The sequence below is a fragment of the Pan troglodytes genome, chromosome 2, assembly GCF_028858775.2.
Source record: "Pan troglodytes isolate AG18354 chromosome 2, NHGRI_mPanTro3-v2.0_pri, whole genome shotgun sequence".
In the NCBI taxonomy this organism is placed as follows: domain Eukaryota; kingdom Metazoa; phylum Chordata; class Mammalia; order Primates; family Hominidae; genus Pan; species Pan troglodytes.
Window position 1 is genome coordinate 43,162,641 of NC_086015.1, and position 27,913 is coordinate 43,190,553.

Sequence of the window (27,913 nt, forward strand, 5' to 3'; positions counted from 1 at the left end):
CGGGCCAGATCTTGGCCACTTAAAATGGCCCACTGCCTTCTCTGCTCCCGCCAAGGCCTATCCTGACTCGGGGCCAACCCTCCCGGTACGACATGCCCCGGCAACCAAGTCCTGGCCTGGGAGCCCACCCTCAGCCCCACTTCCCAACCGCAGGTACGAGTCTACTCATCACCTCGAGCGTTTCCACCCTCACGCTTTTACTGCAGCCGGTCTTCTCGACTGGAATGCTCTCCTGCCCTCTCTCTGCTTACCAGAATCCCAATGCCTTTAAGGGCTCAGCTTGCACTGCCTCCTCCAGGGAGCCTTCGTGGGAGCCTGACCCTCCCCCTCCCAGTCCTGCTCCCGCTGCATTCTGGGTTCTTCTGACTGTCCTAGATGAATGCTGTCAGCCACTAGCCCAGCCCTCAGGATTCCATTCTACCTTCCTCCAGGTTGGGGGTGGGGGTGACCTCCTGGCCTGCTTGGATGGCATCTGCGGTGGAGTTGATGGTGAGAGCCCCTCTTCAGCCACAGATGTGCATGTAGAATGGCAGGGGTCTGCTCCACTTTACCTTTCCTGCAAGAACAATAGGAGGAAAGCAGGTTGGGGGAAGATAAAGGCCCTGTCCTTCCGCATGCATTGAGTGTGTACCTGGGGGCCTGCAGGCGGAGGTGTCTGGGCAGCTGGAGCCAAGCTTCCAGTGGCTTCCCAGTACCCTCCTGATGAAGTCTCAACTCCTTGGGGCCTACAAAGCTGGAATAATCTGGCCCTTTCTCACTTTTGCAGTCTCACCTCTCTCTTCATACCCTCATTTACCACTCCCTTCCCCCCCCGCCTTCAATGCTATTAATGTGTGTACGTGTCATTTTGTTGGTTTATGTGCTTTTTTTTTTTTTTTTCCGAGATGGAGTCTCACTCTGTTGCCCAGGCAGGAGTGCAGTGGCTCAATCTCGGTTCACTGCAACCTCCGCCTCCTGGGTTCAAGCGATTCTCCTGCCTCAGCCTCCCGAGTAGCTGGGATTACAGGCATGCGCCACCACGTCTGGCTAGTTTTTTTTGTATTTTTAGTAGGTATGGGGTTTCTCCACGTTGGCCAGGCTGGTCTCGAACTCTTGACCTCAGATGATCCACCCGCCTTGGCCTCCCAAAGTGCTGGAATTACAGGTGTGAGCCACCGCGCCTGGCCAGTTCATGTGCTTTTAACGTTAGTCCTTCTACATTTGGTTTTATTTTATACATGAGGTATGATTCTGTCGCAGCCTCACCTGTACACTTCCACCTCATACCCCTGATGACTGCTCTCCAGCTCTGTTGGCCAGTTGTCAGTTCTCAGAGTATGTCCTGTTTTAAACTTTCAAGGATGCTGATCCCACCTTGCACCTGCCTTGCACCCACTTAGTTGTGTGGTTTCCTTGTGCATTTCCTTGTGCTTTGTCTGTGAGCAGTGGGAGGGCAGGAGCAATGTTGGACTTGATCACTGCTCTATCTCCAGTGCTTGATAAGAACTTGTTGAATAAACTAAACATGACTAGTAAATGGGTAAAGTTGCTAGGGCTCAAGGAGAGGGCAGGGCTGGAGGTGGCAGTGGATGGATTTTTAACACACAGCTAGCACACTGAAGCTATAGTGTAGCTGAGAATGCACAGGAAGGAACTTAAAGGCTACAAAGCTGGGTGTCTGTTGCTAGAGGTGACTCCACTCTCAGGGCTTTAAGGGGTAACCCCGCAGGCCACCCACCCTCCACCACCCACCTCAGACCTCAGCTGTGCTCTCACTGTGGCTGCGGGCTGCAGACATTGCTGTTCCCAAGGAATCCTTTCCACTGCCTGCCTTCCTGCCTGCCTCTAATCTCCAGGCCAAGTTTCCAGCAGAAGAGAGGCTTCTATGATACCCAGAAGTGATCTAGTTTTGTTTCTGTCCCTGACTGTCTCTTTCCCTCGCTCTCTGGCCTTTAGCTTTTCAATCTGTAAAATGGAGGCATTGGACAAGAGAACCCTCACCAGCTTCAACATTCGTTGACTCAGTTTCTAGAAGATGCTGCCTGCTTATCAGGGAACTGGGCAGGGTTGGGCACTAGAATTAATGAGGGTCTCTCATGCTGCCTACGTTTGCATCCTGTTGAGTTGTATATTGGGGAAACCAGACGAGTCAGAAATCAGGGTAGGGAGTTTGCTGGTGAGGGCTGGAGTGGTGCTTAGAGTGGGGAGCCCAATGGAAGAGAAAGAGAGAACAAGGGAAAATACAGGAGAATAAGAAGAATCAAGTGACGTGTGTTCTCCAGAAAAGCATCTCCCCGTCCTGGGATGGACTCACCAGATGTTCCCCAGATGTTACTGATGATGGGAAACATCTCCCTCTGGGATCCCAAGTAAACTCTTCTTATTCATGGGGAAAAGAAAGGTCTGTTCCAAAGCATTAAGGGTGGGGTCTGGAGCAGCATCCATCTGTGACTATGGCACATATATAGGCAGAAACACACCCACATATCCTCAAGGAATTTCTGAATACTTGGAAGAGTCCTAAGTTTCTCCAACATTCAGCATCCATGAACCACCAATTTTAGGTAAATAAAAATTATCACAAGTTTTAAATAAAAATTTTTTAAATTAAAAATTAATGCTTTATTCCCATTAGTAAAGCTAATCTCAAAGGAAACTAATAATATTAAATATGACAAAATTGAGAATTGACCAGATCCGTTGTAAATTGTTCAGGCTGGAGTGTAGTGGCATGATCTCAAGTCACTGCAACCTCCGTCTCCCAGGTTCGAGCAATTCTCCTGCCTCAGCCTCCCAAGTAGCTGGGACTACAGGCACATGCCACCATGCCTAGCTAATTTTTGTATTTTTAGTAGAGATGGGGTTTCACCGTGTTGGCCAGGCTGGTTTTGAATTCCTAACTTCAAGTGATCTGCCCACCTTGCCCTCCCAAAATGGTGGGATTTCAGGCATGAGCCACCATACCTGGCCCATCGTACATTGTTGATGGGAGGGTGAATTGACACAATCAGGGAACTGGGCAGGTTTGGGCACTTGAGTTAATGAGGGTATAATTGGAAACTATTGGAAATAATTCCACTATTCAGTATATACCCAGGAGAAACAAGGCGCTTATACACACCAAGAGACATTTAAAATAATGTTATAGCAGTTTTATGTATGTTTTCAGCCCATAACTGAAAACAACACAAATTCTACTAATAGGTAAGTGAAAATTAATTGTTATCATATAATGGGATATTACACAACAACGAAAAATAACGAGCTATTGCTTCATACGATACTATGGTTTGAATGTCCCCGCCAAAACTCAGATTGAAATTTAATTGCCATTGTGTCAGTACTGGGAGGTGTGACCTTTGAAAGAGGAGTAACTATAATTCCACTTATTTTATTAAATTTTAAAGCAGGTGAATTAAAGCACAGTGATAGATAATGTTGCCTTGGGGATATTGACTGGGAAGGGGCACAAGAGCCTTCTGGGATGCTAGAGATGTTCTATATCTTGATCTGTGTAGCAATTGGACAGGTATATACATGTGTAAAGATTCAAGTTCCTTACTGAAGATTTGTTCACTTTAAGTTTTACCCTGATTTTTTTTTTTTTTTAAAGAGAGGAGAAGTTAGTGTCAATCACAGTGCCATTATTGTGAAAATGGAGCCAGTGTTTTCAGCCTTTCACCGATAATCTACATCTAGACCAGTGAGGTATATCTGGGGTCCACAGGTCAGGTTCAACTGTTTGGTTTCTCTTCATCTAAATTAGTGTGATGGTCTGGAGAGTTTTCCAACACCTACAGCCAATTATCTGATTCTCCAGACACCAGCTGGGTGTTCAACAATTCAACTTTAACACTAACTTCCCAGCATTAGTGCAGACCCCACAGCTTCAGGGCTCAGTCTCACAAGACTGACCATTCCTCTCAGACACCAGTCACAAGTTCCAGGCTTATTGTACTTCTGACCAACCAGCTATAAAGCTGGAGTTCCCACAGCCCCCTCCTAAAGTTCAATAATTTGCTGGAATGGCTCACAGAACTCAGGGAGACGCTTTAGTTACCAGTTTATTATAAAGAATGCAAACGAAGAGCCAGACGACGAGAAACAGATTAAGGTTCAGAAGTGTCTGGAGCACTGGGGTCTGCTTCCCTCTTGGTATGTGGATGTGTTCACCAGCCTAGAAGCTCATTCCGTCTTATTGTTCAGGAGTTTTTGTAGAGCTTAATCTCTAGTCCCCTTCCCCCTCCTGGAGGTTGATGGGTAGAGTTGAAAGTTCTAGCCTTCTAATCCCTTGGTCTTTCTGGTGATCAACCTCATTCTGAGGCTAAGGGCCCCACCCTTAATCACTTTATTATAATAGCATAGACTCAGGTGTGATTGTAAGGGGCTCCTGATGGATAAATCCTGTCACTCAGGAAACTCCAAGGGAAATTCCAAAGGAACTCTGAGCAAGAAAGTAGGGACAAAGACCAAATATATTTCTTATTTTGCCACAGATGGGTAAGAATTTTATTCCATTCATGACTCTCAAGTGCAAGGAGCTTCAAGTTATTTTTCATCTAAGAGTTTCATAGTTTTAGCTCTTACGTTTAGGTCTTTAATCCATTTATAGTTAAATTTTATATGATAATAAGCTAAGGGTCCAACTTCATTATTTTGCATATGAATATCTAGTTTTCCCAACATTATTTGTTAAAAAGAATTCCCCCTCCCCCAAATCAAATCCGAGCAGCTAAGTCTCAAGGGGAGCTTCCCCTTCAGTCAGCAGAGACACTCTCCTGTGTGCCATCCCAACCCCACCCCTCTGAGGTCTATCTGAAGAATGGGGATGCCTTCCCCTGTCTAGGATGACCTAGCTGTCTGATTTTCAGTCCATACTGTCTGCTTGTGGCTAATATTCTCCTTCTCCAAGCCCATGGATCCACTGAGCATAGAAGATGGGCCCTGCTATTTCTGAGCTATCCTTGGTTGTGCAGAGGGAAGGGAAGACTTTTATGAGGCTGCGAATAGGGACTAAGTTCCTGGCTTCCTAGGGGGCTCAAATATTCCTCTCTGGACAACCCCACCCCAACTACCTCCTCCTCTCCATAGTCCTGAGGGGAATTCTGCTCCTCTCCACCTTGCCTTTTACTCTTCCCCCTCCTCAAAGGAATTCCCCTCTCTAGGCCTTCATCTTGGTTGGAGACCCACCCCAGCCCTCTCAACAGGCTAAGGCAATTGTTCTCAAGTTCTAACCCCTGACCATCAGCATCAGCATCACTGGAGAAGCTGTTAGAAATGCAGATTCTTGGGTCTTTCCTAGACCTACTGAATCAGAAATTCTGCAAGTGGGGCCCAGCAACCTGGGTTTTAACAAGCCCTCCAATTGATTCTTATGCACATCAAATTTTGAGGCCCACTGAGCATTGCATTGGAAAGCAAAAACGCGGAAAGGAGACTGTCTTAAAGCACATTTCTTGAACATTCTTATTTATCTAAATTGGAAGACTTTTGTGCATAGATCTGTAGGTTAAAAATCCAAGCGGTTGAGTTCTGGGTCAAAGGAGTTTGAAAGACATTGCCAAATCACCATCCCAAAAATTGCACCAATTTCACTCTCAACCAATAGTGTCTGAGGGTGACTGTTTCCCAACACCCTCCCTGGCACTGGGTGCTATCAAACTGTGAATCTCTGCCAATCTGATAGGAGAAACAATCTTACTGTTTCAGTCGGCATTTCTCTTTTTACGAGTGAAGTTGAAGCTTTTAAAAGCCATTTCTATTTCTCAGTAAACTGCTGGTTTATATTCCTTACTCATTTTGTCTTGAGTTGCTTTAGGTCTTTGAGGATGAGGGAGGTGAGCTTGTCTGTCTGTTACACAGTAGCACTTATTATTGGTTTGTCTTTCACCTTGCTTTATAGAATGCTTTACCGTACAGAAGTCTTTTTTTTTTCTTTTTTTTGAGACAGAGTCTCGCTCTGTCGCCCAGGGTGGCTGGAATACAGTGGCAAGATCTCGGCTCACTGCATCCTCAACCTCTAGGGTTCAAGCAGTCCTCCCACCTCAGCCTCCCAGGTAGCTGGGACCACAGGTGCACACCACCACCCCCAACTCATTTTTTTTTTTTATTACTTGTAGAGACCAGGTCTTGCTATGTAGCTAGGCTGGTCTTGCGCTCCTTGGCTCAAGCAATCGTCCCACCTCAGCCTCTCAAAGTGTTAGGATTACACATGTGAGCCTAAATTTTTATATAGCCACATTTCATAAATGTTTACTTTAGGGATCCTGGATTTTATTTGCTGAATTCTTTATCATACTATTATAAATAAATTTACTTATTGTTTCTCTATGGTCTTATGGTTTTATTTTTTATATATATCCTTTATCCACCTGGAATTTATTTTGATTTAGGGAATAGTGTTCCCATTATATTTTTCCCCCAAATGGGTAGCTAATTTTACTACCACCTTTCTCTACTAATTTAGAATGTCACCTTAAACGTAAACTGAATTCTGATATGTGTTGGGATCTATTTCTGATTTTCTATTCTGGTTTACTGAGTTGTCTATTTCACCTTTGGATACCAAATTGCTTTACAAATTATAATTTCATAATATTTTTATCATCTGATACATCTAGCCTCATCTTGTTGCTTTTCTTTTTCAGGGCTTTCCTGGCTCTTATTTATTTCCTCATTTGGTTGTCATATAATTTTTGACAAGTTCCTCACCTGACTAACAAACAAATCCAATGGGTATTTTGATTAGAGTCACAGTGAGTAAATGGATTGAGAAAGCACTGACATTTTTTATTTTTAAATTTTTAAAATATGGAGTTGAGGTCTCACTATGTTGCTCAGGCTGATCTCAAATTCCTGGCCTCAAGTGATCCTCCCTAAGTTCTGGGATTACAGGAATGAGCCATTGTGCCCAGCCAACACTGACATTTTTATAATATTGAGTCTTTCTATTCAAAAGCACAGAATAGGCCGGGCACAGTGGCTTATACCTGTAATCCCAGCACTTTGGGAGGCTGAGGCAGGTGGATCACCTGAGGTCAGGAGTTCGAGACCAGCCTGGCCAACATGGTGAAACCCTGTCTCTACTAAAAATACAAAAATTAGCTGGGTATGGTGGCAGGCGCCTGTAATCCCAGCTACTCGGGAGGCTGAGGCAGGAGAATCGCTTGAACCCAGAAGGCGGAGTTTGCAGTGAGCCGAGATTGCGCCATTGCACTCCAGCCTGGGGGACAAGAGTGAGACTCCGTCTCAAAAAAAAAAAAAAAAATTAGCCAGGCATGGTGGCGGGTGCCTGTAATCCCAGCTACTTGGGAGGCTGAGGCAGAAGAACCACTTGAACCCCGGAGGCAGAGGTTGTAGTGAGCTGAAATCACACCACTGCACTCCAGCCTGGGTGACAAGAGGAAGACACTGTCTCAAAAAAAAAACAAAAAACACAGAGTAGTCTGGCTACAGTGGCTCACACCTGTAATCCCAGCACTTTGGGAGGCCAAGGTGGGAGGATCACATGCATCCAGGAGTTTGAGACCAGCCTGGACAACATAGGGAGACCCTGTCTCTACAAAAATTCAAAACTTTGTGGTGTGTGGTGGCATATGCCTGTAGTTCCAGCTACTCGGGAGGCTGAGGTGGGAGGATCACTTGAGTCCAGAAGGTTGAGGCTGCAGTGAGTCATTATCATGCCACTGCACTCCAGCCTGGGAGACAGAGTGAGACCCTGTCTCAAAACAAAACAAAAAACAAAAGCCTAGAATAGAATGTTCTCTATTATTTTATTTATTTTTATTTTTAGAGACAGGATCTCACTTTGTTGCCCAGGCTGCAGTGCAGTGGTGGGCTCATAGCTCACTGCAGACTCAAACTCCTGGGCTCAAGCAATGCTCTTACTTTAGCTTCCCAAGTAGCTGGGACTACTGGCGTGCACCATCACATTTGGCTAATTTTGTTTGTTTTTAGCAGTGGTCAGGCTTCACTGTGTTGCCCAGACTGGTCTTAAACTCCTGAGCTCAAGCCATCCTCCCGCTTTGGCCTCCCAAAATGCTGGGAGCACTTTGCCCAGCATTCTGTATAATTTTAATATTATCTTTGTAAAGGCCCTTATATGTCTTTTAAATATTTTTCTAAATATTTTGTCTTTTTGATTGCCATTATAACTGTAATTTCTATCATATATTTCTGATAGATTTTATATATATACATATATTATTTATATAAAGTAAAGTAAAGGAGAGCTACTGGGTTTTGTATATGAACCTTGGAAACTGCCATCATCTTTATTTATTTATTTTTTTGAGATGGGGTCTTGCTTTGTTGCCCAGTGGCACAATCTTGGCTCACTGCAACCTCTGCCTCCTGGACTCAAGTGATCCTTCCACCTCAGCATCCCTAGTACCTGGCACCACAGGTGCTCGCCATCATGCCTAGCTAATTTTTGTATTTTTTGTAGAGACAGAGTTTCGCCATGTTTCCAGGCTGGTTTCGAACTTCTGGGCTCAAGAAATCCACCTGCTTCAACCTCCCAAAGTGCTGGGATTACAGGCATGAGCCACTGCGCCCGAGCCATCCTGAATTACTGTCTCTCTAATAGTTGGGAATTTTCCAATCACATCATCTACATATAAATTTGCTTCCTCTTTCCAATATTTACATCACATTTCTCTTTTTTGTCTAATTACACTGGCATGAACTGCTAGAGCCATGTTAAATGATAATGATCATGATGGCTGCTTTCACCTTGCTTTTTATTTTTTGGCTTAAAACAATAGAAATTTATTCTCTCACAGTTCTGGAGGCCAGAAGTCCTAAGTCAAGGTGTTGGCACTGCTGTTTCCTTCTGGATGCTGCGAGGGAAAACCATTCCCTGCCTCTCTTGCAGTTTCTGGTGGCTGCCGGCCCTCCTCGGCACTCCTTGGCTTGTGGCCGCGTCCCTCTGGGCTCTGCTCTGTCTTCACGTTGCCTTCTCCCCTGTGGGCCTTTTCTCCTCTTCTCTTCTGAAGACACTTATCATTGGATTTAGGGCCCATCTCAATGCATGATGATGGCATCAAGATTGTTAACGGAATTACACCCACAAAACTCCTTTCATACATTCACAGCTTCCAGGAGGACATTATCTTTGGAGGCACTACCTTCAACCTGATGCCTTTTCCTGAAATGACTTTTTCTTTTTACATTTGGCTACTGTGGTATAAACTGTTGTCCCATCCGAATGACCTGACATGCACCTGAAACATGTTTGAAAACGCAACGTTTGTTAGTGCAGTCAGCTCTCCTCTGGAACCTTTCAGCTAATCTGTCACCTTACAGCTCTTGGTTTAATCCTCCTCTTACCTGGGTATAGGATGTGCCCACAATGTCAGGCCTTTTCGTTCTCTCTCTATATATAATTTTTTCTTTCAATAGCTTGTGGGGTCCCAGGGGGTTTTGGTTTCATGGATGAATTATATAGTGGGGAAGTCTGAGATTTTAGTGCATCTCTCGCCCAAGTAGTGTATATTGTCCCAATATCTGTCACCCCTTTTCCACCCCCCTACTTCTGAGTCTTCAAAGTTTATTACACCATGCTGTTTGCCTTTGTGTACCCACAGCTTAGCTCTCACTTATAAGTGAGAACATACAGTATTTGGTTTTCCACTCCTGAGTTACTTCACTTAGAATAATGGCCTCCAGCTTCATCCAAGTTGCTGCAAAAGACATTATTTCATTCTTTTTTACAGCTGAGTAATATTCTATGGTATATATACCACATTTTCTCTATTCACTCATTAGTCGATGGACATTTAGGTTGGTTCCATATCTTTGCAATTGTGAATTGTGCTGCTGTAAACATGCATGTGCTGGTGTCTTTTTCATATAATGACTTCTCTTCCTTTGTGTAGATACCCAGTAATGGGATTGTCAGATCAAATGGTAGATTGAGTTCTTTAAGAAATCTCCATACTGTTTTCCATAGACGTTGTACTAATTTACATTCCCACCAACAGTGTATAAGCATTCCCATCTCACCACATCCACACCATCATCTGCGGTTTTTTGGCTTTTTAATAATGGCCATTCTGGCTAGGGTAAGGTGGTATCTTACTGTGGTTTTACTTATTTCATTGTTATTATTTTTTTTTGAGACAAGGTCTCACTCTGTCACCCAGGCTGGAATGTGGTGGCATAATCACGGCTCACTGCAGCCTTGACCTCCCTGGCTCAAGTGATCCTCCCACCTCAGCTTCCTGACTAGCTGGAACTACAGGCACATGCCACTATGCCCCACAAATTTTTAAATTTTTGTAGAGACAGGGGGTCTCCCTATGTTGCCCAGGCTGGTCTCGAACTCCTAGATGCAAGCAATCCCAAACTGCTGGGATTACAGGCATGAGCCACCACACCCGGCCTAAACTAGATTCTTCAGGTGGATACCACTCTTGCTCCTGTTTAACTTTTTTCTTTTTTTTGCCTCGTTTCACATTTTTATATTTAATTTAATTTTGGCTGATGGTAACATTGCAGCCTCAGCTTAGTATTTTCTGGTACACCTTGGTTTGTATTTTATTTTTAACCTTTCTGAGTTATTTTGGCAAAGATGCATCTCTTGCACACATCATACACTTTTTAAGACACTTTTATCATTCGATGTGAGAATCATTTTTCTATCGTGAGTAGTTTTATCCCATTTACATGTGCTGATATAACTGAGACATATTCGCCTTAACCGTGTCTTCTTATCTTGTTTTCTATTTAAATACTGCTTGTGTTTTCTATGTTTTACCCTGTGTATTTTTGTCTTCTTCGGTATGCATGTGTGTGTGCGCCTATATGTTTGTATTTTTGTCTGATTATTTGAAGGTTCATAAGTCTGTTTTTAATATTTCTAGTGGTTGCTTTTATATCAATTTATTTCTCTGCCAAGAGAAGAAAACATTTAGATGTAGGAAAAGAGTTGTATTCTCAAAGGCTAAGCTTTGGCACCACAGTTCTGTCTTCAAAATCTTGATGTCTTTTTCTCAATATGAAAGAGGTTGATAGCCTTGCCCAGAAGCCAAAAGTTCAGGGTAATCAAGATACTGAATGTGCCACTGAGATGCTGCTTGAACTAGCCACCTACATCAAAGAGCTATCAGTACCACAAAGGGATGCTGTATCTCATCTCTTCTTTCAAAACCTCATGTGAATATCTTTCCTTCAGCAACCAGCATACTTTGTTCAACAGTGTCTTTGACTTACTGTCCATTTCTCTACACAGTATTCTGAGAAGACATAATAGGAGAGGCCATGAATTGAAAGCATTGACTCTTCTTGCTATTTGTTTCTATATATATCGAGATTAGGAGCCAGATTGTTGCCTGACAGCTGGTCTTTGTGAATACAGTGGTGTATGGTTGACATTCAGCTGCAAGTTTTTTTTTTTTTTTAAATCTGTGAATTGATGCTGGTTGGTCAGTCAGTATACCAAAAGATAATAGCACACTTAAAACCAAGATGAGGCGGCTCTGCCTATGGAGTAGCCGTTATTTTATTCCTTTACTTTCTTAATAAACTTGTTTTCACTTTAAAAAAAAAAAGGCTTGTTTTAGGAAGCCTGATTTTAGGAAGGCTTGTTTACAAGGGGACTATTTACAGTCTTGCAGATGTAGAAGTATGCCAAGAGATGATACAATAAACTGGAGAAGCAGTAGCAAAGCTGTTACCACCAACAGGCCTGAAGAAAAAAAGGGTGGAAGGTGTCATTAGAAGGGAGAGAACCGATGGAGTGGGCTGTCTTGGGAGGACCAGTGGCCTCCTGTTGAAGGATGCATCCAACCCATGGTGACTCACAGGCAGGAAGCCAGGGGATTAAGTGCCCTGATCTCACTCTCTTCCTTCTCCATTTCCTGCTGGGGATTGCCATTGCCGAACCCAACTGGGAGCCAGAAGCTCATTCATCTAATCTTGCAAAGGAATTCGGTGATAAACAGCATAAAAAGTTAACAAGCACATTTCCCTCATGTGTCTTGAAAATATGTGAAGAGCTGACTCACACTCCACACACCAGTGGTGCACCCATTAGCAATGTCTGCAACTATCAGTGATGGAAAACAAGTTACAGTGGCTTTAAACATAGAGAGGTTGACTTCTATACTATAGCAGGCAGTCTTGAAGTAGGCAACCACTGACATTCAGTGGCTCAATAATGGCAGTGCGGATGTGCCTAGAATTATTTCAGCTTTTACCTTGTACTGGTTGCTTCATATTTGCAAGATGGCTGCCCAGCCCCAGGCATGGTCAACTTAGGAAGAAGGAGGGAAAGAGGTACCAGCATGTATGCCTAATTATTAAGAAAACAAAAATTTTCAAGAAGTACCCTCAGCAGACTTCCCATCACATTTCATTGATCAGAATGGGGCTTCGTGGTCTCCTATAGTAGCAAGGAAGACTGGAAAGGTGGAAAATGGGTTGATCATGCCTGATTTAGATGACTTGTAATTAATTGCTTGAGACTGGAGACTTTGGTGCATGGATCAAAATCAGGGATTTGTCATCAAGAAGGCAGGGATGGGATGAATTCTTGACAATGAATGAGGCTTACCACAAGTGGTTGTATTCAACAATGAAGCCAATTGTGTGCTAGCACTCACTCAGGACAGCAATTGCTCTTTCACAGAATGTGCCATTGATTTTCTGTGACAGCCAAAAGTGTTGTTTGATCCAGTAATTTCATCAAGAGCTTGCTCTGCTTTTTCTGTAATCATCATATTCCCTGGTAGCCTATGACTCAGTTTATAAGCCATGGTGTGAATTGTGTTGATTTTCACTGTAAGTTGGACAAGTTTAATGATGCCTTTGTGGTTTCAATCTTTTCTCTGTCTTTAGTGAGAAAGTGCATCCCTATCACAGTAGACTTTATTTTACTCACATTCAGGAAAAGCTTGATTGGTTTTCTAACTAGTTTACAGGGTCTGATGCAAACAAATATGATGCAAAGGCCTCACTGGGCATCATGCCACTATCTGACAAGTTTCACAATAGACGATGCCTCAAGAGGAAATGCATTACAAGCTAACAAAATCCTATTTTTGGATATTCATTCCCATACCCTTATTTCTGATTCGTACTTTTTTTCCTACTTGTATAAAATCATCTGATTCAACCACTCATCTGCCCTAATATATATAATCACACTTTATATTGCAGTATTTTTGTTACTATTTTCAATAATACTTTTATTCTTTAATGAACCTTTTTTGAACGATGGATCTATCTTTATGATTTGGGGCCATACTGCCATTATTATATGATATAATAACAATAATAGTAACAATAAAATGGAAATATAATAAATATAAACAATACCATGAAAACAGTATGAAAATGTTTTATCAAGTTGGACTACAGCTAATGGTATTTATTCTCTTTACTAAATACAAGCTGAGCTAAACTGCTTAATTCAGCTCTGATGGCCCAGGTGCATGCTACAAGACCATGATAATTATTACAAAGGTATTGAGATTTCTATGGAAATTATCATTGATCTCACATTTATGAAATGTATGTGAACAAAATTTCTTGTCTGTGTAGCAACCTCTGTGTAGCCATGCCCTGCTTGTATCCCCTTGGGCTTCATAGTTCTCACACCTCCTGATGGTTTCTCACTGCAAACACAGGTGACTCTGCCTGAGTGATGTTTCTGGTCACAGGACCATGCTCCACAGGCACACAGGGCAGGCTGGACATGCCCCTGAATACAGCCCTTAGGTGACAATGGGTTAGGGTAGACACTGAGGGGTGTTCCAGACAGCATCCCAGAGGTCCCAGGGAGATTGAGCTGCAGTTGCCCACCCTGGTAATTTACTCATCAACACACCCTGTGTTGGTTTCCTTCCCTTCCCTGCCCATCTTCCTTTCTTTCCATGAGTGCTTCCTGGGATCCAAGTGAAACACTCAAATCTTTGTCTCTGGGTTTGCTTCTGAGGGAAATGAGCTCGAGGCAGTTTTTTCTTTGAAATATCCCTGCCGGCTCTGAGATTCATGGAACACATTTTAGGAAAAACTATTCTAGACAACTCTGCTCATTTCATCAATGAGCGGACTGTGGCCCAGAGTCGGGGCCCTGAAGTGCCTAGGGTTACTCTATGGTGAGGGACAGACCCAGCGGCCCTGGTGTTTGTATGGAACCAGCATAGACTGATGTCCTGATGCCCTTGGGGGCTGCCTTGGAGGTGTAACCTGAACTCCCCCAACCAGGCAAGACACACAGGGGCCTCAGCCCTTCTTAGACTTACCTGGAAGATCCACTGAGGACAGGGAGCTCCTGGCATAAGCTGGGGCAGGAGGGGAATAAGAGAAGAGGAAGCTAAGGCTGGAAGGGGTCTCCAGCCAGTGAAGGGCTGGGCCTGACCACTCTGTACCTCCTCTCTCCCCTGAACCCCTCTCACCTCGCTTTCCCAGCTCTTGTGTTTTTCTCCTTCTGCTCCTGCCCTCACCATTGAAATGAAGGGTTTTCTGGTCCGTTCCTTCCTGGATCTTTCCTAAAGAAGTCCCCACACAAACAGCCCACATAGAGATCTCTTCGGCTTATGATGGAGTTAAGTCCTGATAAACCCATCATAAATTGAAAATATCATTAGTCAAAAATGCATTTAATACACCTAACCTACTAAACAACATAGCTTAGCCTCTCCTACTTTAAATGTGTTCAGAACATTTATACTAGCCTACAGCTGGGCAAAATCATCTAACACTTTTAAGACTATTTTACAATAAAGTGTTGCATATGTCATGTAATTTATTAAATACTAAAAGTGAAAAATGGAATAGTTGTATGGGTACTTGAAGTACGGTTTCTACTAAATGTGTATAGCTTTCACACTATAGTGAAGTACAAAAATTGTAAATAGAACCATAGTAAGTAGGAGATCATCTGTGTACGCACTCGTTTCTTTCTGGGATTAGACCCTGGCTCTGTGGATCTCAAAGAAACTGAGAGGGGGCTGGGCGTGGTGGCTCACACTTATAATCCCAGCACTTTGGGAGGCCAAGGAGGGTGAATCGCCTGAGGTCAGAAGTTCGAGACCAGCCTGGCCAACGTGGTGAGACCTTGTCTCTACTAAATATACAAAAATTAACCGGGCATGGTGGGGCATGCCTGTAATCCCAGCTACTCGGTAGGTTGAGGCAGGAGAATTGCTTGAACCCAGGAGGCAGAGGTTGTAGTGAGCCGAGATTGCGCCACTGCACTCCAGCCTGGACAACAAGAGTGAAACTCTGTCTCAAAAAAAAAAAAAAAAAAAAAAAAGAAGAAGAAGAAGAAAAAGAAAAAGAAAAAGAAACTGAGATGGATTCATGTCCCACAGAACAAGGCATTTTTCTCTGTGCTTCATCTTTTCCTATTTCCTATGAGAGAAGCTTGTGACCCTGTCAACCATTTCCAGAAGAAGAAATTGGCTTCTAACCTAGTTTTCTAAATAACCGATTGGAAATGTCTAACCTATGGACCTTTTCTTATTTCCATTTGACAGACTAAGGCCAAGAAAGAGGTTATATCATGAACCCATGACCTGACTCCAGACAATGATTTTGCCATTCCAACTTCAGAGGAAGCTTTGGAAGGAGTTTAAACCATAAGCTTACCCTCTCAATCATCCACTACCCCAAGGTAAGTAGGGCCTATTAGAATCATGGCCCTGCTGGTAAAATCACCCGCTCTCCTAGCTGTGTCCTGTCCAGATCCCTCACCTCAGGTTTTGTTTGTTTGTTTGTTCGTTTGTTTGTTTTTTGAGACAGAGTCTCACCTCTCACCCTGTTGCCCAGGCTGGACTGCAGTGGCACAATCTCAGCTCACTGCAACCTCCACCTCCTGGGTTCAGGCGATTCTCCTGCCTCAGCCTCCCAAGTAGCTGGGACTACAGGCACCTGCCACCATGCCTGGCTAATTTTTGTATTTTTAGTAGAGACAAGGTTTCACCATGTTGGCCAGGCTGGTCTCGAAATCCTGATCTCAGATGATCCACCCGCCTTGGCCTCCCAAAGTGCTGGGATTACTGGCGTGAGCCACTGCACCTGGCTCTCACCTTAGTTCTTATGGGGCCAACTGGGATGTCATCCTAAGGAACTGGAGCATAAATGTCCAGGGCCAGCTCTTGCAAGAGGAAATTCATTTATATAACAGTTACTGAATCCTGCAGGGCCCTAGGCTCACATGCAGAATGATAGAGGGTTCAGGAGATGAACCTTAAAGAATCGAATGCATTCCTGCCCTCCCGCGGTGAGCGCATAGGCTAAGAAGTGGGATAGTTCCCATACTACAGGCTAGAGCATACTAAAGGCAACAACAATAATAATGGCTGTGATGGTTTAAAAACATGCCTACACATTCTTTCATGCTTTTTTTTTTTTTTTTTTTTTTTTGCAATTAAGTCTTTTTTTTTTTTTGCCAGGCTAGAGTGCAGTGGCATAATCTTGCCTCATTGCAACCTCCACCTCCCAGGTTCAAGCAATTCTCCTGCCTCAGCCTCCCAAGTAGCCAGGATTACAGGCGTGTATCACCATGCCTGACACATTTTGTGTTTTTGGTGGAGATAGTCACCATGTTGCCCAGGCTGGTCTTGAACTCCTGACCTCAAGTGATCCACCCACCTTGGCCTCCTCAAGTGCTGAGATTACAGGCATGAGCCACCACGCCTGGCCACATGCTCTTCTTATCAAAATCAGAATCTAACATCCCTCCCCTTGAAAACAGGCCAGGTGGCTGGGCGCAGTGTCTCACACCTGTAATCCTAGCACTTTGGGAGGCTGAGGTGGGTGGATCACAAGGTCAGGAGTTCGAGACCAGCCTGACCAACATGGTGAAACCCTGTCTCTACTAAAAATACAAAAATTAGCCAGGCGTGGTGGCGCGCGCCTGTAATCCCAGCTACTTGGGAGGCTGAGGCAGGAGAATCTCTTGAACCCTGGAGGCAGAGGTTGCAGTAAACTGAGATCATGCCATTGCACTCCAGCTTGGGCGACAGAGCGAGACTCCGTCTCAATAAAAAGAAAGAAAATGGGCCAGACTTAGTGACTTGCTTCTAATAAATAGAACGTAAAATAAGTGATAGTGTGTGATTTCTAAGGCTAAGTTAGAAATGGTGATATAGCTTCTACCTAGCTTTTTCTTGGAATACTCGCTTTTGAAACTCAGCCACCATATTGTGAGGAAGCCTGGGCTACCTGGCACACACCTCACATGTAGGTGTCCTGGCCAATGGCCCCAGCTGACAGCCAGCATCAACTGCCAGATTCATAAGTGAACACAGTTTCAGATGATTCTCACCTCTAGCCTTCATGTATTTCCAGTTATTAGCTATTCTCATCAAGTTCTGCCCAAATTATAGATTTATGAGCAAAATAAATGTACGAAGCCACTACATTTGTCAATTGGTTATGCAGCAACAGATAACTGGAACCATACTAAAGTGTATTGAGTATCTTCTACAAGCGAGTGTGCTAAACACATTACAGGGTTATAATCACATTTAATCCTCCCAACAATCCTATAGGTAGATATTATGGGATGTCTACCTTATAGAGAACTGAAGCTCAGAGCAATTAAGTGACTTGATGGAATCATAGAGCTTGTTAGTGGCAAAACGGGACTGGAGGCAGTAGTGTGCTGGTAAATGATTAACAACCAATTCTCTGGGTTGGGGCAGGGATGGAGGGAGGAGGGAAGCCATGATCTTTAGTGTTTTCCAGTTTCTGTGGTGTAAATTATTCCACAATGGCTGATTTCAAGCTACTGGCACAGAAAGTGAAATTGGGCAGAGATGTGCACAATCACCTCTCTGAGGCTATAGTACACCACTGAGTAGAGGCTGCCAACCCCAGGACCTATGTGTATGGGGTTCTAAAAATGGATGGTTGGAAGATTTCTGAGTGGGTGATGGAGAAGCTGGTTTAGGGAGTTTCTCCTGAAATGTAGTTTGAGCTGCGGAAAAGGCATTTTGGGCATTCATTCATCCTGTGTACTCAACTGAGTGCCAGATGGTATTCTAGTCATTGATCATTAGCAGAAAATGATACACACAAGCTCCTTGCTCTCATGGAGTTTTCTTTTTCTTTTCTTTTTTTTTTAATCAGGACAGAGGTGGGAAAACTCAAAGGCACAGGCTGTACTGAGAAGTTTGAGCAATGGAGAAGAAAGTGGAGCTCTGACTGACCTTAGCCCACCACAGTCAGGCTCCAAGAGGGGAGATGGCCTGGGCTGATGGCTCCCTTTCCTCTGCTGGCCCTTCCCTTTTGGGAAAACCCCCATGTCAGAAAAGTCTCAAGTCTGTCAGACTGGGAGTCCCCAACTCCCAACCCAAGGAAGCAGCCCTAGGAAAGGAGAGGATGAGATTTCCCAAAGCTATCTCTTACCACTTCCCTCCCCCAATCTCATCCCTCCATCTATTGGTGAGAAGCCTCCTAAAGTTGGCCTGAGGCTCCTGAGGGACTGGTTCCACCGGAGTCTTTAACCAGGACCCTATCCTCCTTGGGACCTGCAATAGAGATAAGAATCAGAGTACAATCCTCAAATAATTCCCACAAATTTGGAGCTGATTCTTAACTGAAAAGAAAGAAAGAAAGAAAGAAAGAAAGAAAGAAAGAAAGAAAGAAAGAAAGAAAGAAAGAAAGGAAAGAAAGAAAGAAAGAAAAGAAAGAAAGAAAGAAAGAAAGAAAGAAAGAAAGAAAGAAAGAAAGAAAGAAAGAAAGCTTTCTGTCCAGAGGATTCTGTGCTCTGCAAGGAAGACACACCTTGTCTGAGGGTTAGCTTCATCAGAAAGAGAACTAGGAGGAATCTGTCTTCCAAGATGACACCATCCAAGCTTGGACATCATCTAAGGAGGGGGATTTATTTTTGATATACAAGACTGAAAATACTTAAAGCATGACATGTAAAATTATTGAAAAGATACTAAGATGTGATGAATTAAGCTTTCTTGAAGTCTTGAGTTGGAAGGAGTGGAGTGAGGGGCAAGTCATGAAGCACATAGCAGGACATAATTTAAACCAGATGTCAGAGGTCACTGCTCCTAAAACCATTGGCTGGACTGACACATGGAGAAGATGCTTCCAGCCATTCTCTTCTCAGCCTTGCCCGTCCCAGACTCTATCAGCTCTCTTTCTCAAATCCCAGGGTTACCCCCAAGGCTGCCTTTCTTGCTTTTTTTTTTTTTTAACTTTTATTTTAGGGTCAGGAGTCCATGTGCAGGTTTATTACCTAGGTAAACTTGTGTCACAGGGGTTTGGTGTACAGATTATTTCATCATCCACGTACTAAGCTTAGTATCCACTAGTTGTTTTTCCTGATTCCCTCCTTCCTTCCACCCTTCACCCTCAAGTAGGCCCCAGTGTCTGTTCTCCTCTGTGTGTCCATGTCCATCATTTAGCTGGTCTCAAACTCCAAACTGAGAACATGTGGTATTTGGTTTTCTGTTCTTGCATTAGTTTGCTAAGGATAATAGCCTCCAGCTTCATCCATGTTCCTGCAAAGGGCATGATCTCATTCTTTTTTATGGCTGCATAGTATTCCATGGTGCATATGTATCACATTTTCTTTATTCTGTCTGTCACTGATGGGCATTTAGGTTGATTCCACGTTTTTGCTATTGTGAATAGTGCTGCAATGAACATAGGCGTGCATATGTCTTTATGATAGAATGATTTATATTCTTTTGGATATATACCCAGTAATGGGATTGGTGGGTTGAATGGTACCTCTGTTTTTATGTCTTTGAGGAATTGGCACACTGCTTTCCACAGTGGCAGAAGTAATTTACACTCCCACCAACAGTGTTAAGCATTCCCTTTTCTCTGCAACCTCACCAGCATCTGTTATTTTTTGATCTTTTAATAATCACCATTCTGACTGGCGTGAGATGGTATCTCATTGTGGTTTTGGTTTGCATTTCTTTAATGATCAGTGCTATTGAGGTTTTTTTTAATATACTTGTTGGCCACATGTTTGTCTTCTTTTGAAAAATGCCTGTTCATGTCCTTTGCCCACTTTTTGATGGGGTTGTTTGTTTTTTTCCAAGCCTGTCTTTCAACTGATTAAAAAAAACTGTGGATCTGCTTTTTTATTTTTATTTTTTGAGATGGAGTCTTGCTCTGTCACCCAGGCTGGAGTACAATGGTTCGATCTCGGCTCACTGCAACCTCCGCCTCCCGGGTTCAAGGGATTCTCCTGCCTCAGCCTTCTGAGTAGCTGGGATTACAGATGCCTGCCACCAGCCTAGGCTAATTTTTGTATTTTTTAGTAAGATGGGGTTTCACCATGTTGGTCAGGCTGGTCTCAACTCCTGACCTCAGGTGATCCACCTGCCTCAGCCTCCCAAAATGCTGGGATTACAGGCATGAGCCACCGTGCCCCGCCTGGATCTGCTTTTTCTATAAAATTATATCTTTCTTGAGGTGGCAGAGCCTTTTTAAAAAGTCCTATTTTCTTTCCTTTGATAAAATTCATACATATACATGATTAAAAATATCAAAAATGGAAGAAAATGAAAAGTTAGGTCTCATTTCTTCTGTTTACCCTTAGATGTCTCCGCTAGAGCCACCATTAAGAGTTTTTTGGCTGGGCGCGGTGGCTCATGCCTGTAATCCCAGCACTTTGAGAGGCCAAGGCGGGCGGATCACGAGGTCAGGAGATCGAGACCATCCTGGCTAACACGGTGAAACCCTGTCTCTACTAAAAATACAAAAAATTAGCTGGCATGGTCGTGGGCACCTGCTGTAGTCCCAGCTACTAGGGAGGGTGAGGCAGGAGAATGGCGTGAACCCAGGAGGCAGAGCTTGCAGTAGCCGAGATCACGCCACTGCACTCCAGCCTGGGTGACAGAGACTCCGTCTCAAAAAAAATAAAAATAAAAATAAAAATTTTTAAAAAGAGTTTTTGTTGCTTTCCAGAAATATGCTATGTACATTATTTACAGACACACACACCCTCATCCTACTAGACCTCTCTGGAGTCTTCATCTCAGCCCCGCCTCCCTTCCCCTTCCTAGACACACTTGCTTCCCTTGGCCTCAGGCACAGCTCTCTGTTCTCCTGTCTTACTGACTGCTCCTTTGGCGGTTCCTTTCCTGGCTCTATTTTATCTCTCAATCTCTAAATATTGGAGGGCCCCAGGACAGTGAACTGGGTCCACTTTTCTATCTGCCTCACTTCCTAAGAGATCCCTTCTCCAGCCTTACGGCTTTGCGGATCACCTTCACTGCTGGCTCCTGCGTCCCTGGCCTCCATGCGCCACTCCAGACCCGCTTGCAATCCTTCTCCTCCCTGCTCTGGGCTGGGGACTGACCCATATGTGCTGCATCCATGGGCTCCCTTGCTCTCCGGCTTCCCATAGCCTTTGGAGGAGGGGTGGAGAGTGAGGTCAGGATATTTGTTCTCCCTGTAGGGTTGCCATGGACTGGTTGCATTTTTCCACCAAAGGCCTCAGCTCCTGTCAGTTGGCAACATACAAACTTGTCTATTAAAAGATAAATCCCAGGCTGGTGTGGTGACTCATGCCTGTAATCCCAGCACTTTGGGAGGCCAAGGCGGGTGGATCACCTGAGGTCAGGAGTTCGAGACCAGCCTGGCCAACATGGTGAAATGCTGTCTCTACTAAAAATACAAAAGTTAGCCAGGTGTGGTGGTGCACACCTGTAATCCCAGCTACTCGGGAGGCTGAGGCAGGAGAATCACTTGAACCTGGGAGGCGGAGGTTGCAGTGAGCCGAGATTGTGCCACTGCACCCCAGCCTGGGTGACAGAGCAAGACTCCATCTCAAAAAAAAAAAAAAAAAGATAAATCCCCTTCCTTGGATGAAATCACATGAGTTTAGATGTTGTCTTCTCCACTCAGCTACCTTTTAGCTATCTTTGTCCCCAGGTTCCAGCAACTCCCTCTTCTCACTCCTTCAGAACTATGGATGGTTAAGGCCCCACTGTTACTAGCCCTGGGGGCCTACACTGCCCTCCTGGTTTCTCTACATCCTGCTACTCTTTTCTAAAGGCTCCTTTTATTAAACCCTCCTCAAATTTCTCAATTCCAGGGTGCCAGCTGTCTCTCCCTGGGACCCTCTCTGCTACAAATTCCAAACAGCTCTCATGTTTCCATCACTCCTGAATTCCCAACCCATGTGAGTTCAGACTGATTCTTCACCCCGGTCCCCCAAAATCTTGCTCCTCCCACCAGCTTCCCTCTCCTGATGAAAGATAACTCCATGCTTATAGTTACACACTCCTCTTTCTCTCATACTTACATCTGGGGCTATCAGCAGATCCTATCAGCTCTACTATCAGAATGTACCCAGAAGCAGATCACTGCGTGACATCTCCTACCACCCTGGTCCAGCCCTGCTGTATCTCCCATGGTTGCAGCAGCCTCCTTCCTGGGCTCTCAGATTCTACCCTTGCCCCTCTGTAGTAGTCTCCACTCAGCAGCCAGAGGGATCCTTTAAAACCTAAGTCGAGTCATGTCACTTCTTTGTGCAAGACCCTCCAATGGCTATGAAAGCCAAAATCCTCACAAAAGCCTAGGAAGTCCTACCTGACCCTCCTCCTCCTCTCCTTCACTACTGTTCCTCCTACCACTGTGACCCTGCCAGCTCCTCTTCAGCTTTGCTGGCCTCCTGGCTGGTCTTTGTGTCCAAGTAAAATCCTGGGCACAGGCTAGGCCCTACACCAGGCAGATAGGTGACATTCTCTCCCATCATTCTGGTCTCTGCTCCCAAGTCAACTTGTCCCAGAGGCCTTCTCTGACCACCCAATCTAACATAGCACAACCCTGACATTTTCTGTACCCCTTGCTCTGAGTGAGTCTCCTCAAAGCACTTATCACCGCTTGATGCATTTTATTGGTTTTCCCCATCCCCATAAGCTGTTTTGTTCTCTGTTTTATTGCCAGTATCTGCAATGTGCCATGCACTTTGTAGGTGCTCAAAACATGTCTGTTGAATGAATATATACCTTTAAGAAATGACCAGACCAGGTGTGGTGACTCACGCCTGTAATCCCAGCACTTTGGGAGGCTGAGGGGGTTGGATCTCTTGAGCCCAGGAGTTTAAGACCTGCTTGGGCAACATAGTGAGACCCCCATCTCTACAAAAAATTGAAAAATATTATCCAGGCATGGTGGCGTGCACCGGTGGTCCCAGCTACTTGGCAGGCTGAGGTGGGAGGATCACTTAAGCCCAGGAGATCGAGGGTGCAGTGAGCCATGACTGCACCACTGCACTGCAGCCCAGGAGACAGAATAAGACCCTGTCACACACATACACAAAAAAGACCGTAATGGGGAACACAGAGCTGGCTCATAAACAGCTGCCTCATTCTTTTTCACAGCACATAGTATTCCAGAGTACGGATGTACCATGGCATTTTTTAGACTAGTTTCCTATGATGGACATCTAGGTGGGTTCTAACCTTCAGTATTTCAAATGATGCTGCTGAAAACTCTCTTAAGCATTTATCCTTGTATTTCTCAGTAGGATAAGTTCCTAGATGTGCGATTGTTAGGTCAAAAGGTATGCTCATTTAAAATTCTGATCATATTTCCAAGTTGTTCTCCAAACTGGCAGACCCGGCCAGTTCTCTCTCCCTGACAACAGTGGATAAACACTGCTGTTTCCCCACCTGCTCCAACACCATGCAGTATCAGACTTTTTGATCTTGGTCAATAAGGATCGGTATTTCTGTGTTCAGTCGGCATTTCTCTAATATGGTAGTGAAGCCTAGTTTCCTTTGGAACTTTTCCAGGGGTCACACCGGCCAAGGCCTGATTGGAGACGCCTGGGACCCTGCCGATCTAGCGGGGGCGGGGGGGGAGGGGGCGGAGGGGGGAGGGGGCGGGGGCCCGCCTCCCGCCTCCCGCCTCCCGCCCCTGGCCGCGACAGCACCCACAACTCCGATCACTGCTCCTTCTTTTTCTGCGCTTTCCTTTCTCCCCCACAAGCTTCTGATTCTTGGAACCAGGCTCGGTGACCTCACGCGAGTGACTTCATATCCGGGACTTTCTGGGAATTCTCAGCAGCACTTTTTCGTAAGAAACGTAACTGGGGAGGCGCGGGGTGGGAAGGGGGTGGGAAGGGGGTGGTGGGCGGAGCTTTTGAGGAAGAAGAGAGAGAACAGCTCAGGGCCAGCTTCCTTTTTCCGATTAGGTCGGGTGGAGCTGGCAGGGCGGGCGGGCGAGCTGCAGCCAGCGAGACCCGAGTACCGCCCCCTTGGCCCGCAGCAGGGCACCCCCGCGCCTGCCTTCCGGGACGCAGGTGGGGGTTGGGGACACGGACCTCAGTCCTCATAGCTCCTGATTTGGGACCAGGGAGTGGTTCCTGAGGGTTCCCAGGCAAAGCCTCTGCTAGAGTTTTCTTCGGAAGTTAGCTGGGCATCTAACTAGGCAGCTCTGCCACAGGCTGGGGGGAAGGACAGCATAACCAAAACCAGAGCCCCATTATGATTTTTGTGGGCCCTAAGTACCTTTGCCTTAATGGGCTCCTTTTCCATAAAAAAATATTTAAAAGTATATTTTACGACTGTGGTGGTATAAAGCCGAATATGTTAATGTTATATATTCAAACAATTTCTTCGGCCTGAAAGTTTGTTTTTCCCTTCTGATAGTAAAATGAGTTAAACATTTTCATGAGCTTCTAAAAGGATTGTGGACCCTAGGCAGTGTTGCCCCCTGTGCCGGATGGGTGAGTTGGCCCTGGGTAAAATCAGAGCGATGTGACACAGCCTGGAAAGAACATGAAAGGATCTAGAGGATAGAATTCTCCCCTCCTGGAGGAGGCCATAAACACAGTAACAGCTGCACAGGAAGGGCCTTGAATGACCTAAGAAGCGTGGATTTTAAGGCGACAGAGGTGGTGAGAAACTGCTGCAAGGCTGGATTGGAGGACTGATGGTTTGGGGGTGGCACTGGTGGTGGGGAGAGAAATGAGGAGGCTGTTGCTATGGTAGTCACATGTTGGAGCTCACAAATCAATGTGGAAATGAAGCAGGGGGCAAGGGGAAGACATACTTGGGAAGCCAAAGCCCACTGATATGAGGCAGTAATGCAGGGAGAAGCCTGGGCTATCTTCTCTGGCTTGGGTGAATGGCAGATGCTGCTACCCCTCTTGGAAAATAGGAAGACGGGAGGAGAACGTGTATGTGCTCCAGGACTTTGGGAAGATCAAATGGAAGGTCTTTCACAAATAACAAAGCAAGGAGACTTCGAGTAACTTCACAGGCTTGTGGGCAGCTTCAGGGTCACCTCTTGCCCAGACCCTGCAAGTTGGGCCACTTTCCTGCTCACTATGGCCTGGAGGACAAAACCACCTCACTTGGACATTTCCAGAATAAAGAATGGGGAAAAGCAGACTAGGTTTTCAATACCCTTTCAGTAGAAAACTGCCCCATAAACTCATTGGCTACCTACTTCTTAATCTCCAATAACTGTTTTTATGTGCACATCCCCACCCCCATAATAGGCTTGACTCCCACCCTCCAATACAAACACTGGGCTTTCTCCAGAGCAGATCAGGCCAAAAGCAAGGGCTGGGACAGGAAATACACTTACAGGGAGAAGAGCTGGGCCTGAATGACTCCTTGAAAGATAATCCTTCATGTATTCACTCTAAAACACGAATCTAGCACTTACTATGTGTTCTGGTACCATTCTAGCACTGGGGATGCAATAAAAATCAAATGAGACGTGGTTCTTCATGGAGATGCTACTTCACTGGGGGGAAGACTGACTGTGGAGATGTCACTTTCCAAAGATGTATGCATGTTCTAGAATTTTGCCTCTTCCCTACCAAAAGGTGATGTCCAATACCCCCTTCCTTTCAATCTGGGCAGACTTGTGACTCACTTGTAACCAACGGCATATTGGTTACAGATGTGATTTTTCATGACTTCTGAGACTAGATCATAAGAGGTGATATAGCTTCTGCCTTGTTAGATGGGACATGTCTTTGGAGCTACAACTCAGGAAGTTCGACAACCCAGAGATTGCCATGTTGTGAGGAAGCCCAGGCCACATGGAAAGGCCACATATGTGTGTTCTGGTTGACATCCCTGCTGATGTCCCAAACATTGTGGCACAGAAACAAGCCATGTCCACTGTGCTCTGTCCAAATTCCTGTTTGGGGTGGTTTGCTATGCAGAAATACTATCTAGAACACTAAGAAACAAGTGAATAAGTGAGCAAGATAATTTCATATTGTGAGAGGGAAATATGGGAAAACATAAAACAGCATGAAAATAAGGGCCTCTTTAGATGGGGGAAGTGGGGAGGACTGATCAGGAAAGGCCTTTCTGGAGAGACATTGGAACTGAGACCTGAGTGAGAAGGAGCTCAACCGCTAACCATCTGGGAGAAGAGACTTTCAGCCAGAGGGTTCATCAAGTACAAAGGTCTGGAGGCAGAAATCAGCTTGGTATGTTCTGAGAAGAGCAAGAAAGACAGTGTGACTAGGGTGATGTGGGTGAGGAGGAGAGTGGGGCCAACGAAGTTGGAGAAGAAGGCAGAGAGGCAAGTCATTCTGGTCCTACAGGTCACTGAGAGGAGTTTGGATTTAAGACTGAGTGAGCTGGGGAGCCGGTGGAGGGTATTATGCAGGAGTGACTGGATCTGGTAAATTCTTAGTAAGAGTTCTGGCTGCCTGGTGGAGGACAGAGCGTAAGGACACAGAGGGCAAAGGGAGGAGGACCATTGGGGAGGCTATGGCAGTGCCTAATCCCCCAGGGAAGGGAGGATGGACGGTGGCCTGAGACATGGTGATGGCGGTGAAGATGGGAACTGGTGGACAAATTCCGGACACAGAGGCAATGACAGAGAGCACCAGGGAGGGAGGAGGCGCCCAGTCCTGCAGGTCCCGGGCAGGATCTAGACGTGGGTGAGGACAGGAACCCTGTATCCGTCTGGAATCCGAAGGGAGCCTCAGCGAGAGGGCTGGCCAGGACGGCGCGTCCTGGCGCCCGGCGTCTGCAGTGCAGAGCCAGTCCCTGGCTGCACGCCTGCCGGGCGTCTCCCAGCAACAGCCGCCGCCGCCCGAACGTTCTGAACTCGGCGGCCCCTTAGTCCTCATCGTCACCTTGGCGACGGCCGGTGGGAACACGCCCTGCGGGCTCCGGGGGCGGGGTCTGGGCGCCACGCGCTCCGCCTCCCGCGGGGTGCGCCTTCAGCCCCGCCCGTCCCCGCCCCTCCTCGGCGGCACGCGTGGCCGCAGGTGTGCAGGGCACCGGGAGGGGCCTCGCCGAGAAGCCGCTTCTCTCCTCTGTGCACGCCGCCGCCGGCGCGCACCACCGGCCTAGTCACCTCTCCCCACTCTTCCCCCTAGGCCGCCACCTCCAACCAATCGGACTGGCTCTTCTGTCATTCGGGTCACCTCCGCTGAGACGCCTTCCCTGACCACCCAAGTTGAAGGAACTGCTAACCTTTTCTCTTGGACTTTGTTTTTTATTTCCTTCACAGTATTTCTCCCCTCTAAAATTATCTTGTCTGCTTCTACCTATATTGCCTTCCCTCTTGAAACCGAAGTTCCATAAACTGAGGCACAAATTCTGCCTTGTTCATCTCTGTTCTCAGCACTCTGAACAAAACCTGGCATGAATGAGGTGCTCAATAAAAGTTACTTGGATGAATCGGCAGATTTACTCAATCATTTCATTCTTTATGCATTCATTTATTTGACATTTATGGAGTGCCCTCTAGGCACTTGTGGTAAAGACGTACCAAGATGAATGAGACAGGGACCCCCCTGGAGGTAAGAAAGAAGATATATTTTTTTTAAAATTACAATAATACTAAAAGTGAGTGTCTTGGAGTTCCAGATGCCAGGCATAGCTTCAAGCACTTTATACTGCCTAGTGTTCCATTATTGGAACGCTAAGCATGTGGGAGTTATTTCTGCGACTGCTCAAGGTCATTGCCAAGGTCTGATTACAAAAATTCAAAAAATTGCGACCTCAGGCAT

The 27,913-nt window shown here is 45.5% G+C and overlaps 1 protein-coding gene and 1 long non-coding RNA gene across 3 annotated transcripts in view; one reads left to right on the forward strand and one right to left on the reverse strand.

Annotated features, from left to right (window-relative positions):
• Nucleotides 1-399, reverse strand: part of CSRNP1 (cysteine and serine rich nuclear protein 1) — a 12,808-nt gene extending 12,409 nt beyond the window's left edge. Inside the window, exon 1 of one of the 2 annotated variants that reach the window (XM_016940760.4) lies at nt 252-399. The gene's annotated coding sequence lies outside the window, so the exon portion shown is untranslated. Of the gene's footprint in view, nt 1-172 lie in introns of both variants that reach the window. The other variant, XM_016940758.4, reaches the window with a different exon arrangement.
• The window catches only part of LOC134809436 (uncharacterized), a 21,365-nt gene extending 2,830 nt beyond the window's left edge, over nt 1-18,535 (forward strand). The window contains exons 2-3 of the long non-coding RNA XR_010155164.1: nt 15,465-15,601; nt 18,064-18,535. This is a non-coding gene — a long non-coding RNA (uncharacterized LOC134809436). The remainder of the gene's footprint in view (nt 1-15,464; nt 15,602-18,063) is intronic.
• The last annotated feature ends 9,378 nt before the right edge of the window (nt 18,536-27,913 follow it).